Source organism: Hydra vulgaris, chromosome 09 (assembly GCF_038396675.1).
Source record: "Hydra vulgaris chromosome 09, alternate assembly HydraT2T_AEP".
Taxonomy (NCBI): Eukaryota; Metazoa; Cnidaria; class Hydrozoa; order Anthoathecata; family Hydridae; genus Hydra; species Hydra vulgaris.
The window spans coordinates 26,449,344-26,472,500 of NC_088928.1; the positions used below are offsets into that span (position 1 = coordinate 26,449,344).

The following is a 23,157-nucleotide window of genomic DNA, read 5'->3' on the forward strand; positions in this document are numbered from 1 at the left end:
GCGAATGACCCTCGCTACGCCACTAATTTGCTTACAAAATTTTAAAAATGTTACCTTATGCCTAACCTTAAACTCGATGTTTTCAAATTTAACATCTAAGATTTAGAAATGATCTGCGACTTGCTGCAGTAACAGGCACAGTAGAATTTTTGTAAAATGCTATTGTAACCTTGTTTTAAGGTGTCTAAACAAATAAAAAGAAATGTCATAACAAACATATTTTTAAGATAACACTGTTGGTTAAACAAACATTTTTTTTAACCAACTGCTTTTAATCATTTTTCTGTTGTTGTTTTTTAAAAATGACTTTAATGAAATTAATTTAACATATTATTCAGTAACATTGACAATTACTTTTGTACTTAAATAATTAATTATATTAAATTTTCGCATATAATTATACGTTCAGAGAAATAAAAAAACATTAACAATACTTGAATATAATGCATGAACATACAAATTAACGGATTTGTTCTAAAAAATAATATATCCTACTATCAGTTAGGCCAAAATGAAATAAATCTTGATTTTCACTGAAACTCTATTAAACATAGAAGACGATATCATTTACTTTTCATTGTATGTAGAATAAGAAATTGATGGAACAGTTTTGGTGAATTTAACAGAGTCGTTTTTCAGGATTTATGCAAGACAATGCGAGAAGCACTACCTGCACTGCGAGAGGTGGATTTAACCTGAATTTTGTATTTTGACTACATTTGGTATTAATCTTTTTACTTATCTAAAAAATTAAAGTTCTTTGTGTTTATTAGTGTGTCGGAGTATGAGAGCACTAAAATCAATGCCATATTACAATAGTGCTGAAAATATCATACCAAGATCATTTAGAACTAAATACGTTATCAAGTCCCCCAACTGCAATCAGCAGTTCTTGCAATTTTAGACGCCAAGGACTGTAGTTTTCTGTAATTTAAGATAAACAGCTGTAGAAACCGGTTTTAGCATTGTCTAAATGATGTCATAATTTACATTGTAAGCGTGATTTTTATTAAAAAAATTATAAATAATATTATGTATATGCTGATGTGCTTGCTGCCGTGTGTTGCAAATATTATTTTTTTTTTAAAGTTGAGAAGAAAACATAAATAATATTTATATTTAAATGTTTATGTAACTATAATATAAATTTAAATGTGTATGTGATGCAATATGAAAATAAATGTAGTTTTAAGACAAATATTTTTTACTTTGTTATTATTTTTTCAATTATTTTATTTTATATTATTTTTTTTAGTTTAACAGACTTGATATTCTTAATATTTAAATCTTTGGTATAACATTGTTGCAGAATGGTGTATGTTGATACTTTAAAGTTAATCAGAGAAATACTACTACTAGAATTTATACTCATAATTAAACGCTCAGTTTGAACTATGGAGTTAATGGAGTTAATGGTAATCCAAATAATTTAGTGTTGGAAGAGGAAAGTAGATGAAAGAGAATAGAGAATATATTAAAAGAAAAAATAAGTTAAAGTAGGGATGTCTAACTGTACATCATCGAAATAGTTATGCGCCAAATCATATTTTAGAAAAAATATATTAGTGACCACATGATTTGTTATTGTCCTAACTGATGGTCATTATTTATGATTTGATACTAGTTTGTTGAGATTTCTAAAAAAACAAAAGTATTTGACTTTTACAACTTCGCCGGACACAACTGGCTCCCCATTAACACCCAGCTCCTTGAATAAAATAATAAAAAATTGTATTCTGCGTACAAAAATACTAGGCCGACTCTTTATTTCCTGTTTATGATGAAGGATTCGATATATTTGCAGAGTTAAGAATTAGAGAATATATGCAGCAGGGAAGGATTCAATATATTTGCAGAGTTAAGAATTAGAGAATATATGGCGGTTTATAGTCGGTTTATGATAAGGAAATATATAGTATGAGTGGGAATAAAAAATAAACAAAAAAAAATCATAAATGCAATTATAATTTTGGCATTTTAAATGGAGAATTTAGTATTGAGTAGATGCATGGAGCTAAGTTCACACAAGCCGAGTTGCGTTTAATAAAAATACAGAAAACCATCAATTATCAATAAAAGTAACAATTTCATCTTAAAAACATCTTTGTTATGGCTCAGAAATGTATTAAAAGCATAAATACTAATAATACAAAACCAATACCAAAAATGAAAAAGGAAAACGTTAAAGCTATCATGTTTGGAGGTTACCTTTTAGTAAGAAGAACAACAGGAAACCTTCTCATTAAATGCAATCTCCATCTTTTTTGAGTATCCTTAATAAGGAACCTCAGATAGTGTATAAGGTGAGCTTACCTAATAATTTTAAAATATTAATGAAAAAGAAATTGGTTTCTTTCTTAAATTAAAAAAAAACAAGAATTTTTATTATTCATAACCAAGTTTTAGATCCCAAAAATATCTTCTTTTTTAAAAATCTCTTCTTTTTTAACTTTTAAACAACACTTTTTAACTTCACTAATTTTTAATCAAAGCCGCTGCTGTTTTCTGTGTGTAAAATTTGTAATACATAAAAGACATTTAAAAATTTTTTAAATATTTAATACATAAAATACAAAAAATCGAAATGGAAAATTTTAAAACAAAATCAAACCTAAACCAATATGCCAATAGTTGCCAGATAAAGAACTAAGCACGTGCAAATGGAGCAAAAACTTCTTTAAAATGGCAATTAAACAATATAAATCGCCGACAAGAAACTAAAAATAGACTAAATTAAAAACGTAAACAACCGTCAAAAAGTTGAAATTTTTTGTTTCAATATTTATTCATTTTTTAAGAAAAAATTTGTAAACAATTCAGGTTACCAATAATTTGACCATTAAGATTAACATAATTCAGAAAGTTCTGTGTAGAACTTTGTCATTATATTTATTATATATAAAAAAAATAGTTGTTGACCAAAAATTTTTTTATTATTACTTTGTTATAAGAGTCAACTAAAAATGAACTAAAAACTCTTAATCGTAAACAGAGGCATGCTGTAATTAACTTGAAAAAAAATAAATATGCTAAACCTTTTTTAAATAAATTGCAGGTACAAAGCAAATACGTTGTAACTTACAAAGTGGCAAAAATTAAGTTTAATTTTTAACCAGATGTAGTTTTGGGGGTAATACCAATCTGTAGGCAAATAACGAAAATTAATAACTATTCTAGTCCCATATGTCAGAAAATTTGACCTTGCATCATTTTATGCGAGATATCTTGACTTATAAATTGTATTTTCACCGTTTTGCAAAAATAACAGTTCTAAAAAATATCAGTTACAACATTTTTATACTAAATGTATACAATGTTTTAAATCTCAAAAATGTCCTTCAATTTTCTTTTGGCTTGATAAGCAAAAGCCAGAATAAAAATATCTATTGTGAAAATTATACTTTAAATAGAAAGTATACAGTATAAAGATCATACTTAAAGGCTTTATTGTAGGCGTTTGCGTTAAGGACGTTGGTCAATGAAACGTTTCTGAGTAACGGAGCAAAACTTTATTTAATTTAAGCTTTTACATTTTGTCTCTTTGTAATATTTGGTATGAAGTTGCTTTCATATTTGCTTAACCTTGCAATAGACACTTATGTCCAGTGGCTATAGAATATGAGATGAATGAGTTAGTAGACAATCAAGATTATATTGTTTTCCCAACATAGCAATACAGCTGCCAAACTGACGTGAGACGCATGTCCACCAAGATATAAAATATGAATGCTACAAGTTAGCTTGACATTCTATATACACTTCCTTCAACCATTCAATAAATGCTCCTCCAACCAGAATCAGAAATTGAATATTTGATGCTAGAAACGGTTTTGGCAGATACTAAATTGTGAGTTTTTCATGTGGAAATTTCTTTACAACATCGGTTTATAAATGCATAAAAACCAGTTTTTGCCCGACCTGCTGTTTTTAAATAGGTCTGATTGATTTGCACAAAGTAAATAAAAGCGAGCAAAGTCCAGGAAATCATTTCGTGTTAAGCTATATCTCTATTCACAAAGGAACTTAAACGCATGTTTGATCTTTGACTCTGTTTGCTGCAAGACTACGGTTGTTGATCCAATGACACCAATTTTAGCTTTCATAGCTTTCCTCTTTTAAAGTAGGGAATGAAATCTATAATTTGGTGTCAAAAAGTTGTTTACCAGTACTTTTAATTTTACTTTCATTAATTTTCAGGCTTACTTTTTTCTTTGTAACAAGTTACTTTCAAAAAAAAAGGACAAAAATTCTTAAACTTCATTGGTTTGAATGAATTGTATATTCCACACAGTATAACAAAACCGAAACCGGCGCCTTGTGAAGTCTGATTCCACCCATGTATCGAGATGCAAGACTAAATGTTAAACACATAAGATAGACAACCTAAACATACAAAACAATGAGAGAAATAGCTATCTATTTAAAAACTTTTATAACAAAACGTAGCCATGCATCTTGTTGACATTTGGCGTAATCAAAATGGCGACCTCGAAGTGCTGTTAAAGTTGAAGTTAATGAACAGCCCCAAAGCAATACATTGGTAGAAATTATTAATTGATCATTTAGACATCAGTTTCCTGTTTCTAATTAAGAAAAGTGGAATTCAATGTACAGGTCTGTGGAACACACGATAAGGCTGATAATTGATAAAGGAATCAATGTGATGAATGGCGTTTGTAACAAGCTTAACTTAATACAGCTTTAACAAGCTGAAGTGGCATTTATTGTAAGTTATACCTCTGTTTAAGCCTCTGAAGCCTCTCACTAAAGCGACAAATATTCTGCAGAGTAAACCAAAGGTTTACATTGAATACCTGCTACTAACTAAAATGATTTAAGAAAATGTAATTCTATTTTGCAACAGCTCAAGCCAGTGCTGATAGCCAATGGTGATCAGCATAAATGCTGCCATAAATAGCAAATTTAATCAGTACAATATGAATGCAGAAATAATAGCAGCAGCAATGATTCATCCAAAAAATTAAGGCAGTTTGGATTCTGAAGATTTTGTTTTTCAGGAACCTGAAGAATCTTGTCTTTCAGATACCTAAAGAACAAGGTTCGACAGCAGCAGCTGCCTAAATAAAGCGCAAGCTCAAATTCAAAAGATGAAGCAGATATGTTTCAAATTAAAGATAATATTTTTCATTTTAGATTGTCAAATAATAATATTGCTTCTTCTTATAACATTATTTGCAGGTAAATATAGCTCAAATTCATCACTTAATTACCTTCGTGACTCTCCAATTTTGAAGAATGCCTTTCTTGAACTGAACATTGCTTTGCCAGCAGGTGAAGTCTGCGAAGGTTAGTTTAGTGTAGCAAGGTAAGTGTTCATGTCAAGCCGCATTAGATTGAAATTAGAGCATTTTGAACAGCAACTGTTATCGCAATAGAAAACTAATCCCAAAAGTTTGTTGCAACAAATGTATTTACTTTGATGGATTAAATATATTTTAAACTTTATTTCAAGATGATTTAAAAACTATTTTCTTCTATGATAATATTGGATGTATTCGCTTTTGCAACTCTCAAAAGTAATTTTTACTTGTTAACTAAAAAGTATTTTCAACATACTTGTACTTTTTTACTTTTACTTAAGTATTTTGGCCTAATAGTACTTTTTACTTTTATTTTTTATCTCAACAGCCAGTACTTTTACTTTTACTTAATTATTTTGGTTTAGCAATATTTTTTATTTTTACTTTGTTACTTTAAAAGCCAGTATTTATTTATTGTATTTATACTTAAGTATTTTTTAAGTATAACGACCCTAACCCTGGTAGCTGATTACAGTGGCGTAACTTGAAAACACATCCCTGCTTTCCGAGTTAAAGCCTAAATAAAAGCATGCAGACATTTAAATAAGCCTGTCAAGTTTTTTCAGTTAAGACCAACTTATGTTCGATGTGTATCATCCTGATTTGGACAATCCGTGGCAAAAACCACGGATATAAATATAAATAAATATTTATTGACGACTCGCCAGAAGTCTGTATTGTATGTATTTTATGTATTAAATAAGCCAACTACAAGTATTTCTAAACAATGCTTTAAAAAATTGGAATCATTGAAAAAGTACTTTTAAAAGTCAAGATTTTTAAATGTAATTATTCTTAAAACGAGCTATTTGCAACCTGACCCGAAATGCGTCGAGCTTTTCAGTGAGTTTAAGACGTGTTTTAAAAAACGTCTAAAAAGCGTAATAATATGTTTTAATAAGTTTTTTTAAACGTTCAAAACATTTCTTGCACCTACAGGGTAGCCGTAATTTTTGTTCTTTACAAACTTCAATACAGAGTCACCAAAATGCAATACTTAAATAAAATGCCTAATTTTAAAAATAATGAAAATAATTAACTTAATTATGATTAATTATAAAAAAGATTAATTAAAATAACCTAACAACCTTAAATCTTATTTTAATACATAAGATCGAGAAAAATGAGAAAGGAAAATCTTTCAAAAATATTAAGAATAACGGTTTTTTACAAACTCTTTTAAGAAATCAAAGAGCATAAAAATACTTCTAGCTTTAAAACTTTTCTATATTTCTAAAAAACAATCGTACATGACTAGTGTTGGTGCCAATTAACTTCTGCGCAACTGTTTTCTTGTATATGGTTGACCGTGCCTTCAGCAAATCTTGCACTGAATCAATAGTCTTACCTGTTTTAAGCAAATATTTTTTGCCAATACCCAAATACATTTTGATGGGGCGGAAATTTTACGTACAAAATTAATGTCAAATTTGATGACGTCCCAAATGCTTTACTCTTTTTTTTCGCGACTACAATTTGCTTGTCATTAGAGCATGTTTGTCCACAGGTTTGTATTTATAAGTGTTGCTTATACCGCAACTAAAAATTTAAATATAATATTTTTTCACCAGGAAAATTGAAGTATATTATTTTACACAAGGAATTTGAGTAAAGTTTAGATAAATTTTAGGTAAGTCTTGTCCATTAAAATGCAGCCATTTAATTTTTTTAAAACTTGGGCTCAAAATTTTTTATGCTCATGTTTTGGCAGTGAAACTTTGTATGTCAAATTTGGGTATTTAATTTCTTAAGAAGTCATGTAACTGTAGTATTCCTTCAATTTCCATACCAAAAAATCTGAAACTTTATACTTTTTACCACATTCTCTATTAGACAAGCTATTGTAAACATTTCTACAACTATTGGAAATCGAACTTAAATGTATCTTTATTCAAAACCTCATGCCCAAGTAGCTTGTGTCGTTAAGCCAACCAATTATTGCGTTATTTTACGCACTGCTTTTTACAAGAATAATCAAGATCCAATTGGTGTAATACAAGTTGTGTTCAAATTATCAGATGCACAACAAGATGCTTTGGCAAAAAGCAACTTCCACAAGGCGGAAGCGCTTAGAGGAGTATACACTCAAGATTGTACAGCTGCAGAGGAAGAAGCTTTCAATAAACAATATAAAGAAGAGAAGAGAAAGAATAAAGACCTTATAAAAGCTGACCTGAATGAATCCTTTTAATTGATCATACAGGATCTATGCGCTGTATTGACTCAGACCAATCTGCCAAAAACAAGAAGTATGTTTGCAACAACAAATAACAATCAGGTCAAACTGAAACAGCAGCAAAAAGAGTCAATAAATACAATCCTTAAGTACTCACCATAATCAATTTCAACACCAATTCCACCACGTTGATCAAGATTGTTGGTCAAAGCTAAGTTAAAGCTAACTGAATTATTTGCAAAGAAAAAAAATTAAAAAATAATTAATAATTCTCATAATGAACTTAACTTTCGGACAAATAATCTTTATTTACTTAACTGCATATACCAACCGCATGATCATGACGTTTGAGTTCTAAAAAAAATCATCAAATTGATTAATTCAGCAAAGCAGAGCTTGTCAACACTAGACTGCACATATGACCTAATTTACAATAATTTCAACTTCAGCCTTACAACGTACATTAGTCTATGTACGTTGTAAGGCTGCACCTTCATTATTCTTATGTCCTACTTGAGACTAATGGAGGTGCAACAACGGTTGCAAATATACAAAATGGTTATCCGATTGACGTGAAATTCTAGAAATGTTTAAACAAAAACTTTCTCATGCAGAGAAGAAAGACCATTAGGTGTTTGTTGACAAATTGGCAGTCACTCAACATATACCTCTCACTTGAGTGAGAAACTGATGGTTAAAAAAACAAAATCAGAGAGTGGTCATTAGCAATAGCAAGTTTGAATGGGTAGCTATTACTAGCGAAGTTCCACAAGGTTCAATGTTAGATTCACTTCTTCTTTTGGATTATATAAACAATCTTCTAGACAATATTGCGCCTTATATAAAAATTAATGAAGATGATGCGATAAAACTACAAAAAGACATAGATCATGCAGTCGAATGGATTTGAATGGAACAAGTAGCTCATTTTTTTCAACCACGAAAAATGTAAATTCATGCTTGCTGGTCACTCAAATAAGTCAGTGCGCCTTTATTCAATGATTGACATTGACGGCAATCGAATAGAACTTGAAACAGCATTTATTGAACGTTTGAGGTGTCCTAACATAAAACTACCTCAGCACCTTGTTTTAACATCAAACTACCTGCAGCGGCTTGTTTTATGTAAATGTGCAAAATGTAGAAAAAATAAACAAAACAGAAAAATGTTTTATGAATTATACAACTGCTCAAGAATATTAACTGATTGTTTAATATTTTGAACCTGAAGAGCTAATTTGGCAAATGGTTTCATTTTTTCATCAAGCTTTTTGCACTTTGCAATTAATTCATACATTGATCGGATACTACTTCAGTATGATAAAACTAAGTACTTGGCAGACTAAAAAAAAATTGATGTTGTGTAGATATTTTATAAAAATATCTACACAACATACATTAGATTTTATCTCAAGTATGTATCCAAGCCTGGTCTCCTCACATAAAATGTGACATAAAAACACTTCAATAATACGCGAGCCGAAGAGAATTTGGCAATTACTTTTAACTAACTTTTACTGTGAAACATTTCTTGGAAAAATTTGAATCTAATATTAAATATTTTATTTATTGAGAAAATTAAATATTTGCTCAAAAATGCGATAATAGTTATTATAAATCAATTGATTTATTTTAAAAATAAAGAAAATAAATATAAACCTGAAATGAAAAATATTTTTCATTTAAGCTTTATATTTTATCAAGGAATTCAATTTTTGTTTGACGGAATTTTTGATTTAAAAAAATTTCTGATATAATATTTTTTAACTTGTTATGTCAGGAGAGCAACGTTAACTTAGTGAATCATGCATTACGTCAATCATGCATTACGTCAATCATAGCTCTTCAATAAGACAACAAAGTGTCAACAATTTAGCATCAAGAGTGAGCCAATGTATTACTAACAAAACTATATATACACTATATCGACGCAGGCGCAACGAGCAGCCGACTATATGCCAACGCAACGCGTATCGTGATTTTTTAGGTTAACATAGCACCTATAACCTTAGTATACCAAGGGGGCGCCATCATTAGCAACACCCTATCGTTTACCAATTGTAGCACTTAGAAATTTAACAATTTTCAAAATTTCGAATATTAAAAAATTACTTGATAAAATTTAAAATCTGCCGATAAGTTTAAATTTAGTAAATGAAAAAAAATTGTGCTTCATTAGCTTTCCTCATATTTGGGGAGAGGGGTACAACTTTTTATGATTATTATTGTTCTCAGCCTTCAATTACGAAATTTTTTGGGAAAAAATTTCACAACACATTTAAATGTATTCTACAAATAATACAAGTATTAGCATTAATTAATGATCCAAACCTAGGGATCACCAGCCTAACTTTATTTCTGAACCTAAATTGAATTAAATTTTTTTACGAATGCATTTGTATTTGATTTCTTCACTTTAGCTTTGAACCTGACTTTTATAAAATATTCCATGCTACAATTCGATGAAGTGTCGCTACAAATCCATGGATTGTTGCAACGAGTCCATGCACGAAGTGTTGATGAGCCATACTTTAATCAGGTTGGAGTTAAAGGCAAATTGCAAAATTATGAAGATATTTTATTTGACTTGATGTTGAACCACAAATTGAACAGATATGTAGCAGCAAATAGTTCAGTAACTACCTTTCTATCATCTATCACAGTAACATCAACTCTGCAAGAAACACTTAAATTTTCAAACTCAGGAACAAAAGTTGTCGCTAGGTTCCTAATTGAGTTATGAAGAAGTTGTAGCTCTGCATTTGTTACATCAGTTGTCTCCTTTACAAATCTTGACCACAAAAATTGAAAATATAACGTTGATGATGAGTGTGGACTTCTCCATATAATTTCTCCACTCCACTAGAGAATCCTGTCAATTCAAGTGGTACAAAGCTGGCATAAAACTTGCTTCTTGAACTAAGATTTTCTTTGCCAACTCATCTGTAACTTATATGAATGTTATATATTTTTATTAAATTTTTTGCTCGAATATTGAACTTCCAACCACCGTAGTTCAGTATGATCTACCAATACTTGGAAATAGAATGCTGCAGAGTAACCTTTTGTTCATGGATGATGGCAAAGCGTACATCATTGCATGTTGAATATAAGTTGCTATTTTTAATTTTTGTATTTTTTCTCTAACACTGATATTGGGGTTTGATATTGGGCTTATTATCTAATGAAAGAGTTTTTTTAAACTTGTTATTAGTGTAATTTAGCTCAGCAACTTTGTTATCAGATTTTTTGCTATTTGAACTTTTTTCAGCAATTCTCATAAATTCACATAACTTCAATGCTGACAAGAAGCTGATTTTAATGATGAATCTTCAAATAGTAGGTTTGCCAAGTTTTTTTATTTCTCCATTAATATCCATTAATGGAGATAATGGAGAAGTAAAAAACCATAAAATTATTTTCAAAATCATCTGAATATAAGATGTAGTAATAGCAGCATGTAGCAATATATACAGTAACACAGGTCAACAAAAAGTTCTTTTTTGGTGCCGAGCAAAGAAGTTGTTTTTTGTATAGCATTTCTCATTTTGACTTCAAATATGCAACTCATTTTTTTACCATTACGTCAGGTTGTAAAAATATTTGGGTTTAAATCTTTAGCATTTGGGGTTAAATCTCTAACATTTCAAAATAAAAGGTCACCCTGGGCCTCAAAAGAAGCGTATTTTCATAGAGATTTTTAAAAGAATATTCGTTTGTAACAAAAATAAGTACTTTTTGTATTATTGCTGAGAAATATTATGTTAAATTTTTTTTGTCAATAGATATTAACGAGAAATATGTTTTCTAAAATCTATATGAAAATACGCTTCTTTATAGAGTTGGTTGACATATTTTTGAACAGTTTTTTTTTTTAACAATATTAGGGATTTTACCCTAAATACTAAATATTTGAGCCCAAATACCTTTACAACTTGGCGATAAAAAACGAGTTGCATATTTAAAATATGAGTAAGATATTTTAAGAACAATTGATGTATCTGTTTTTTTTATTTTTCATTTTGCCATTAAAAAATAAGCTTTTACAATGTTTTTACAACATAAAAATATAACATTAAAGTTTCGACCGGAGCTGGCAGAAGACATGGTCTTATCATCCATCCCCGTTAATATAACTAAAAAATTCAGCCGATAAAAATGAAAAGGAAAAAAGAAACTAATGCGAAAACTGATTTAACAATCAATTTACTATTTGCAGAAAAAAAAAAATTAATAATTTCTTCTTCTTATTATTTTTTTAGTTCTCTTTTTTATTCTACTTTTATTTTTATTATACACGCACACACACACACATACGCACATACACGCACACACACACACACACACACACACACACACACACACACATACACACATACACATACACATACACACACACACACATACACACACATACACATACACACACACACACACACACACACACACATACACACACACACATACACACACACACATACACACACACACATACACACACACACACACACATACACACACATACACATACACACAAATGTATGTCCGTTCATATATACATACAAAACTAAATAAATCTGTTTTATATTCCATCTACAATTTGCGTAAGATATAATAAAATATTGCATTTGCAAATTGCTTTATTATTGTAAAATAAAATAATATCATGCATGTTTTAAGTACCATACAATATAATAAGAATGTTGCGTCAATTTATAAGACATTAGATAATTAAGATCATCAAAAGTTTTTAATAATAGTATAGTAATTGCTTTGTATCAAAATCAAATAAGGGTTGTTTTGTTGCACGTTTTTATATTACTTGTTAAAAGCAAGTTCCATTACCGCGGCCCTCGGCAAGATATCAAAAAATCAGCTTGTTTTGATAATGTTTTTAGTATAATAAAGTTATTTATTGAGTATTTAGTTTCGTATTTGTGGTTTAAAGTAAAAAAGTAAGTTTGGAAAATGCTTAGTAGCATACCGTTTTTAAACTTAGACATAAAAATAAGTATATTAAGAATATTTATTTCACAGACATTAGGCACTCCAATTTCTCTTAGTAGTGGTCTGGCACTAGCGTATTTATTTGTATTTCACACTAGTCCGAAATGGCTCAAATCTTGAAGTTGAATTTCCGAAGAAACCCTTTGGGGGGATTAAAGTACACATGCTCCCATTTCAAAAAATGCAAAAATTAAAATCAAACTATTTTGTCCGAGAAAGAAAATTGATTTTGAATTTTTAACATTTTATGAAGAAATGCCGGTTAACATAACTATTGAAAAATGATTTTGACTCATTCTAAACTGGAAATACCATCAAATGTTTCTATATGTAGCATATTTGTTTGCTGGAACATACCGTTATTATGTGTATGGGTTTTAGTTAAAATGATAAACACTAAACAATTTTAATTCGCATTTATTCTTCCAAACAAATAAAAATTACATTGATTTTTTCTTTTTACATTCTACAAATGTTTGCTGTTAAATTAGACCACTAATGCTTCCAATTTCATTTCATATTCTGGGTGAAGAGAGGGCCTTTTAAATCTAGTCCAATGAACACTGAAGCTGTGATGAATAGACTTAGTTGCTTGTTTGCTGTAACGCCCCAAAGACTCTTTTCTCTGAGCAACAAAGTCTTGAATTTGATAAAAAACTGAATGAACTTTTGAAGTGACACTGACCATCATAAGTTGAATATAGGAGCTTTTAAAGCTGTTGATTTTATCAATATTGCTTTCATCCAGTGCACTGCCAAAGCAAGCTGTCACATCAGAATCAAATTTCTTGAATGTGTCAATGATGGGAAATGTTTCAAAAGCGCAATTTTCCTCAGCAAGCTGTTGCAATACATCAATGTTTTTAAAAAGTTTGTGACACTCATTCCCAGCAAATTGACCTCCATGAAAAGGCTGACATTTTATGTGAAGAGCTGATGGCCACTCGTCAGCCTTTGAACAGCGGTCTTTCAGTGCTTTGTAGAGGTGATTAACAACACCCGGGAGTAGATGAAGTTCTATTGGAGGAATAATGTCTAAGACAAGCATTCCGTCTTCCACAGAGATAAGGGGATCATGAATGACATTTTTGAGCTGCTTTGCTTTTTTTTAGATCCTTGCCAGCATTTTTAAAGGTTTTGAACACTTCCGTAGTGCTTCAAAAGTACAAAGATTGCCTTTGAAGGACAGATTCTTTGAGTCTATAGCTAGCATCCTGTGCAATCCACACAGGATGTTAGCTACTTTCATGTCACATGAAACAAAGTATTTCACATTATTTGGTGTAATGAGGTTCAGGATTGTTCTCAGATTTTCATAATTTTCTGGAACATCTTTAGCAATGCCTACAAGAAACTGACGTAACCATGTTGAGAGAATTTCTCACAGGTCTCAACTATTTTGGATTTTGACGCTTGATTGAGAGTTGTAGCAAGTTTTTTAATTCCTGTATTTGACAATACTGGGGTAGTAATTCCACGTCAAAACAACCAATTTTTTTCAAAAAATGCAACCCTATGTCCTTGGATTTTCTTTATATTTTTACCATAATTAGCACATTATAAAATAAATCACAAAATTTCAAGGACTAACTCCCAACGGTTCGTGAGTAATGGTTATTTTAATTTCGGCTGCAATTATTGTTTTGGTCATTTTCCGCCATTTTAAATTTACATTTCTCCTTATAAAACCAAGTCTTTAAACATGTGAATTCTAAAAATAAGTGACTTAGTTAATCTCAAGGTGAGGAATTTGAATATATAAATAAAAAAACTCATTTTATAATTAAAAAGTACCTAAATATTAATTATAAATGTTAAAATAATGGACACCTGCCCCAGTAAAATTTTAAGGTGTGCGGTAAATTTTTTAAGCTTAAAATTTCAAATTAGATCATTGTATGTTTGAAGAACATTGTGTAAAAAAATCATTTCTGCCAAATACATAGTTTTGTAAATATTTTACTTTTGTACTATAAATGTATATATATTGCCATGGTAATTTAGGAAAAATGATAATTCCTATCTAAATCGAAGTGTTTCTTAAGTTATGAAAGTTTTTTTAATGTATTTTTTTATTTCTTTTTTGTTTTCTTGTTTACTTGTCTTTCCAAATTATTAAAGTTTAATTGCTGAATTCAGACATATTCATCTAGTTTAAATGTTTCAATTAATCCAATATAAATAATGTAATTAGTACTTGTGCATTTTTAAATTTACAAGTATAACATTTTTTAATTCATTATCAAAATGATTTCATGTGATATTGGTAAATTTTTGAAGTCAGAATGCCATAAAACCTCATATTCTAGAAATAAAGAGATTTTTTTACTACATGACCAAGACACTGATATACGTCAAAACATTTTATGGAGATCTGAGTTGCGTGCTTGTGAAGAACTATTTAGCATTTGTAATCGCCATTTTCACTACTTTGAAAAAAGATTTGAAAAGAAAAATGGCAACTGTTGTGATGTTTATAAAGTGCATAAAAAAAAATAAAAGGTAATTTGATTTCAAATTTATGAATACTATCTGTAAAAGTATACAACACGTATCTTAAATATCCGGGTTTTTTTTTAGGTAAATTTACAATATCTTTAATGTTGGCTAGACACTCTGAGTCATTAGGATTAAGAGTTTTACCTGGGTGGAAGTTATGTGCTAGCTGTAAGTTAAAGGCAGTTTTATCAGTAGAACACCCTTGTGAAAATGAAGTAGATGAAATATTGACAGAAGAAGATGAACCATTTACTCATATTAATTTATCCCTTGAATTTTTAGGAGAATCTCCTATTAATTTACATTCTGTTGCTTTACATCAACGTGTTGCATCTACAATGAAAAAATATAAAAAATCAATAAAAAAGATTGGTGAAGATTTAGCAGCCCATTATGGAATAAGTAATTCGCATTTTATAGATAATTCTATTGCGTCTTATTCGAAAACAGATCAAAATAAAGCATCTGATCTGGATAAACTGACACTATTGATGAAAGAAAAGATAAATGCTTCTGACTATAAAAATAAATTAAAAATTCTCACTTTAACTCCTGAATCTTGGTCTAGAGACTATGCTTCTAACTACTTTGAAGTTAGTGTGAATGCTTTTCGAACAGCACGTTGTATGAAACAGGAGAGTGGCATACTTTTACTCCTATTGGATAAAATTGGAAAAAGTGTTCCACTTAATATTGTCTCCATTGTTCAAAGTTTTTATGAAGATGATGAATACTCACAAACAATGTCTGATAAAAAAGATTATGTAAGTGTTGAAAAAGGAAAAAATAACAGAATACAAGTACAAAAACGATTGCTATTGTGTAACATGAAAGAATTGTACAGCCAATTTAAAGTTATAAATCCAGGGATTAATCTTGGAATTTCTAAATTTTGCAGTCTGCGTCCTAAGTGGTGTGTAAGTGTTGGAGCCTCAGGTTCTCACTCAGTGTGCGTATGCGTTTATCATCAAAATGCATTTCTTCTTTTATATGCAATGAAATGGGATATAAACTTTTAACTCAATAAACATTTAATGAAAAAGGTTTGTTTTCAGTTATAAGTGTGTTTAATTTTCAAATTGTATAACTTTTCTGATGGATGTGGAGGATTGTATAAAAATTATAAAAATTTTCTAAATCTATGCCATCACTCAGAAGATTTTTTATTTGAAGCTGAATGGATATTTTTTGCAACCAGTCACGGCAAATCTTCTTGCGATGCAATAGGCGGTACAGTAATACGAACAATAGCAAGAGAAAGTTTGCAACGTCCAAAGAAAAATCAAATACTAACAATTGATGCAATGTTTGAATTTTGCACTCAAAAAATGCTCACAATAAAGTTTTTAAAAATTGATAAAGAAACTAAGGTTAAAGTTAGAGCTACGCAAAAAAAACGATTTGAGAAGGGAAAAACAATACCAGGAACTCGAGGATTTCACCATTCCATACCAGTTTCGAAAACATCTATGTTATTTAAAAAAACTAGTAACGATATAAATCCAAAATCTATTAATATAACTAAAAATCAAGTAACCAAAATTTAAGTTTAGTAAATTTTGAGCTAATGCAGAAGTACGAATATTACGCATGTACATATGACTCGTTTTGGTGGATTGCAGTAGTCGAAGAAAAAAATGAAGAATATAATAATATAAAAATAAAGTTTATGCATCCACACGGTCCATCTGAATGGTTTTTATGGCTGAAAAGGGATGATTATCGTTGGATACCTATCACCAATGTAATAACATTAGTAATGCACCAACAATAAGATCAGACAAATATGAACTTTCAAAAAAAGATTTTTACAAAATTAATAAGTATATATTTATAAATCAATAATTTTTTAATGGATATATTATAAAAAATTGTATATCAATTCAAGTATGCATCAATTTTAATTATTTTGAACACTACGATAAGCGAAATATACTATATTTGCTTTGTTTGTGATATTTTTCATTTAATTTTTAAACTATGTATTTGGCAAAAATGATTTTTTCACACAATGTTCTTCAAACATACAATGATCTAATTTGAAATTTTGAGCTTAAAAAATTTACCGCGCACCTTAAAATTTTACTGGGGCAGGTGTCCATTATTTTAACATTTATAATTAATATTTAGGTACTTTTTAATTATAAAATGAGTTTTTTATTTATATATTCAAATTCCTCACCTTGAGATTAACTAAGTCACTTATTTTTAGAATTCACATGTTTAAAGACTTGGTTTTATAAGGAGAAATGTAAATTTAAAAATGGCGGAAAATGACCAAAACAATAATTGCAGCCGAAATTAAAATAACCATTATTCACAAACCGTTTGGCATTAGACCTTGAAATTTGATGATTTATCTTATTTTATAATGTACTAATTATGGTAAAAATATAAAGAAAATCCAAGGACATAGGGTTGCATGGCCTGGTTGTTTTGACATGGAATTACTCTGTGTTAGATTGCACATGCACTAAATCTTGGGCAGTCAACTCACATTCTTTTTTGAAGAGTTTCTTTTGACATGCAGGGCCTAAAAACGTAGTAGAAGTTAAAAAAATAAAATAGTCCATTCTATGTTGAACTTTCTTTTAATTTTCATCAATTTGGTACAAAGGTAAGTATTATTGTATTCCTTTAAACAAAAGCTTGTCCATGGGAAGTTGATAAAAAATCATAATATTAGTTTTTTGTTTAAATTCATAGATGAAATTACAAACATATCTCTATTATAAAAAATAAATCTTCCAAAACAATGCCTTGTGTTATAGGCAATGGTCTTCCACCCCCAGATCTTCTTATTGGTTCCATGGGGAGATGTATCTTTTGAAAGAATTACAGATGATGCAATCTGCTCTCCAACCTTCAAATCTTTATATGAAAGCAGCTTCATATTCACCCTGAAGGTAGATTTACTGCAAGTAAGTGGAAAACCTCTTCTAATGATTGTTAAACAGTCTGAACATCTTTTCTCAGATTTTTAAAATTAAAAAGACTTAAAAGTGTCACATTTTCGCCATTGTGCCTTTTTTGAAGGTTAACTCTGCAGCGATCACAAACTTCCATGAGAACCCATTGATCGGCAAAATCAATTTCATCAGAAAATATTTCTTTGACTCGCTCAATCAAGAAGGAGGTTAAAACTCTTTCAGACTTTCTCGTACAGAGAAAACAAACAGTTTTTTTGCAATCATCATGGAATTTTGCTGAGTTAGGAATTTTTAATGAAATAACTTGATTTGACACAATTCATATATCAAAGCAACTAAGGGTCAAAGCCGTTTCCCGAAAAAAGAGAAAAAAGCATTTTGCCAGATTGCCACCCTTATCATGACATTGTGCAAACTACAAATTTAGCATTTTTAGCTTAATTCAAAAAACATTATTTCTGTCCGGTTATATTTACTTATACTTTGAAATTACAAATGAGGTGTTTAGAAATATACATTGAAAATTTAGGATCTTTGAATATTAACATTCTTATACTAGATTTTTTAGGAATGAGTGAAAATCTTAATAAAAAGAAAAATTTTTATAAACTTTTAAACACAATAACGTTAAAGTTAATTTCTAAACACTCAAATATGCTCCATATAGAAACATTTGGATGGTATTTCCACTTTAGAATGGGTAAAAATTATTTTTTTCAATAATTATGTCAACCGGCATTTCTTCATAAAATAATTATGTCAACCGGCATTTCTTCATAAAATGTTTCTTTTTCGGCGAAATAGTTTGATTTCAATTTTTGCATTTTTTGAAATGGGAGCATGTGTACTTTAATCGCCCAAAAGGGTTTCTTCGGAAACTCAAGTTTGAGTTTTGAGCCCTTTTGAACTAGTATGATTTAATATCAAGTGACTTGCTCGTTTTTGTATTTTGTAGATCTTATTTAACTTGCCCAGATAATGTTGTCGTAGCTGATGTAGCTATGAATAAATGCAAAATAAATATTTTTTAAACAATTTGTGTTCAGGAGATGTTTTGTTTTATACATAATACCAATAATTTTAGATATTTTATTTTGTATTACTTTGATATGATTACTCCAGCTAATATGTTCATTAAGAATTACGCATAAAAACTTGATTAAGTATTCTCCTTTAAGTTTAGTTTTATCAATTATTAAATCAGATAGTTTTAAGAGGAGGGTTTCAGATTTTGATAATTTTGTAAAAAGAATATATTTACTTTTTTCGACATTTAGAGAGAGTTTATTATCCTTAAACCATTCGTTCAGGTTTTCAAGTTTTTGATTAACAGTGTTAAATAATAGGCTAATGTTTGTGTGGCTAAAGAATACTTGTGTGTTATTAGCAAAAAGAACAAAGTTAAGTATGTTAGAAGATGAGAAGATATCGTTAATGTTAACGAGGAATAACAATGGACCAAGAATTGATCCTTGTAAGACCCCATAAGTAATGTTTTCAAGTCGTGTTACAGTGTTGTTATATGATAAAACTTGTTTCCAATTATTAAGGTAAGAGCGAAACCATTTTAAATTGTTATTTCTTATTCCATAATTATACAGTTTATAAAGAAGAATCTGGTGGTCAACTGTGTAAAACGCTTTTGGAAGATCGAGAAAAACCCCAAGAGTGTATTTATTGTTGTCAAACCCATTTAAAATTTCGTTGACAAGTTTGGCTTCAGCGTATTCTGTTGAATGGTGTTTTTGAAAACCATATTGGTTATTATTTAGCAGGTGGTGGTTTACCAGTTCTATTGTGCATTATGCGCTGTTATATTTTCGAAATGCATGGTAAAATAGAATTAGGCCTGTAGTTAGAAGCTATAGAATCATCTCCGCTTTTAAAAATAGGAACAACTTTTTCTAGCTTTAGCTGATCAGGGAATACCCTATTTTTTAAAAACAAATTACAGATATGCAGAAGGGGATATTCAATAATATCGTAGATATTATTTAATATGTCTACGATATTATTGAATATCCCCTTATGAACGTAGATTTTGTAAACAATATTGTTCTCTTTATAATTCTTTTTTTCTAATTTACAAACTTTTCAACCACATAGTTAATCTATTCATTATTATTATTAATTATTTTTTTATTTTATACCTTTGTTTAGTCACTCGCCCACTGTGCAGCGTAGGCATAATAGGCAGCCGAATTACCACTGGTGACAAAAATTTGGCACAATCTTTGATAAGCTAAAACTTATTGAATTTTTAGTTATCCAGTCTTAATTTTTTAGTTATTTTGTTTATAAAGTGTTGCTTATCTTTTACTAAAAGTTTTGTTTACTTAGATTAATTAATAAAAAAGTTATCCAAAAATGAAGTCGACTACATTAATTGAACAAGTGTACAACTATTGTAATTTGCATCCTAACGCTGAAATGAGAGCCTCGTAGAGTATTTTGTTGCCTCTAATCACCCTGAAAGAACCATTAAACGTTATATGGCAAAGTGGAAGAACAATGAGCCAAAGTCTCTTAAGCCTAAATCAGGCAGTAAACCAAAAATTATGACTGCTGGGAACATCAATCGCCTTAAAGGTCTTTTGAACAACCAGTCTGGAATTTTAACAAAAAAAATTGCAAATAAATTCAAGTGTTATCATTCCTACATTGTAAAAACAATGTAGGAATGATCACACAATGTAGGATTATCAAATTTTGTTATGTAACAAAATTTGATAATCCAGCATGTGTCCCAGAATTACGACCAATTAAAGATTTCTGGTCAATCTTTAAAGGCTGCGTGTATGAAAACAATTGGGAAGCTGAAAGTGAAGATCAGCTGCAAAAAAAAAATCCACTCTTTGTTTAAAAAAAATTGATAAAAATCTTGTACAAGGCATGTGTGAACATGTATACAAAAAAGTTGACGCCGTACGTCGTAATGGCGAGAAATCATTATTGCAGTCCCGAAAATAAAAAACTAATATATTGTTTAATATTCTGTACAATATTTTTTGATCATTTAAACTTTTAGTTGTGCTATTACTGTCTGTATTTATTTTGTGCCAAATTTTTGTCACCAGGGGTTATATGTCCATACGACGCCAACATAAAGTTAGCTGAAAATATTGGCTTAACAATAAGAAATACGCTGTGCAATTAAATTATGCTGCTTGGGTGATACCTTAAGTATTTATTGAATTTTAACTTTTGAGAGTTATTACTGGAATGAGAAATACGTCACTGATGCACTGATGCGTTGTGTCAAATAATAATTTATATTGCATTTTTTGAATCTTTTTAATCAACCATTATTTCAGTACCAAATATATTATTATTATTAATGCTATTTTTATTGGGACTACAAGAAGAAACTAAAACATACCATGGATTTACCATGACCCCTATGATAATGGTCATGGTGAGTCGACCATTTCTATTCTTATTTTTTATATAATCGTTTTATTTAAATAATTTTTAGTAAGTGGTAAAATATATATATTTTTTTAATTCTTTGTTTTGAGTTTACGAATAATGTCCTATACATAATAATGTCTTATTGTAAAATTGTAAACTATTATAAAAAAACAAACAGGTACGAACTCATTTTTTTTTGTTATTAAGTTTTAAATTATTCTTTTCAGACCATCCGAAAGCTTATTAGAACTTTTTCTTCGTTAATTAAATATTAAGAAAATAAAAGTTTGAATGTAAAATCCTTTTTCCTATGAGAAAGAAAGTTGTCTCTTCAATGTGCTGACTTAACTTATTCCTTGAGCTTTAACATAAGTATTTCTATCGTGACATATACGCAACAAATTTCTCCCGATTTTTGATGTTTTTAGAAACTTTTCTAAAAAATCTCTCTCTTTGTTTGTAATAGTATATAATATCTTAATATATGGTATGTATATAATAGAACTTTACCTAAATTATAGAACTTTAGAAATGCTTTATTTTGTATTTAAAAAAATTGGAAAAGATTCAAATAATAAATAAATGTGCGAGTGGTAGGATTTGAATGCAGCGAACTAACCATTTCATCCGCAAAGACATACAATACTAATAATTTTTAACAGTATTAAATAAACAAAAGACGGGAAAAAATAGTTTTAAATAAACGTAAGACTGAATAAAACGGCTACCCTAGTAAAAAAATCCTATAGAATCCTATATGAAATTGGAAAAAAAAATTCAAGTTTGAAACCCATTAAATTAAAACACTTAAGTTAAAAAGTGTTTACAGTTATTAAAGTTATGCCTTTTTTTTTCCGTTAAAGAGATGATGCCGCATTGCAATTTTCAAGTAAAAATAAAATTTTAAAACTTGATATAATTTTTAACATTACATATTTTAAAGTGTTCAAAGATATTTGCATACACATTCATTGAATTATTAAAAAAGTATTACGACTCTTTCTCGCAATTAACTTTGGTTTAATAGCTTTCGCGAACTCTGTGCAAACACGCACGAATAAGCATTAAATAAGCATCATTATCGATATCATTAGACTTATACCACTCTGCCATGTAATAGAATAAACAAAATGCTACCCATTCAAGGCAATAACTCAAAATATTGAAAAAAGTGACTTATACCTCTATGCATCTCATGGGCTCATATAATACTTTGATCCTGTAATAAAAAAGCAATTTTCTTTACCAATCTTATATGTATATTTACTTTATTTATATGTATATTTACTTTATATTTTTATTACTTATTAAATTATTTTAATGATAAATATAACTGTATTTAATGTAATTTCTACATCTTATGGTTATCTGCAAGTTTTTTTGGTATGATTCATGTTAATAATTTGTAAAATTTTTTTTCGAGTGACAAGACGTTATGGTCTTTTTGCATCTTTTTTTAAATCAATTTGTGTTTGTTTTATTTTCTACTTGTCATTTGTATTGTACTTACTCTAAGGTGCCAAATGAACATCCCACCACCCATTTTTCTTCCATCCACTCGAACCGGCTTCGATACAAATTACCAAAAAATATATAAAGTACACACCGCAATAAACAGTAGATTGAAAACTCAGACAATCGAACATAAAGTAGATTCAATATATATATATATATATATATATATATATATATATATATATATATATATATATATATATACAACCCTTACATGTTGTCCGAAAGTTTTTTCGATATTTTGTTGACAAAAAGTAAAAATTAAAATGCAAGACCGGAATTTTTTTTTTTTAATAAT

The 23,157-nt window shown here is 29.2% G+C and overlaps 1 long non-coding RNA gene across 1 annotated transcript; it reads left to right on the plus strand.

Annotated features, from left to right (window-relative positions):
- The first annotated feature begins 277 nt into the window (after positions 1-277).
- On the plus strand, positions 278-2,345 carry LOC136084680 (uncharacterized). Its single transcript, XR_010640757.1, has 2 exons — positions 278-993; positions 1,256-2,345. It is a non-coding gene; the product is annotated as an uncharacterized LOC136084680 (long non-coding RNA).
- Positions 2,346-23,157: the final 20,812 nt, after the last annotated feature.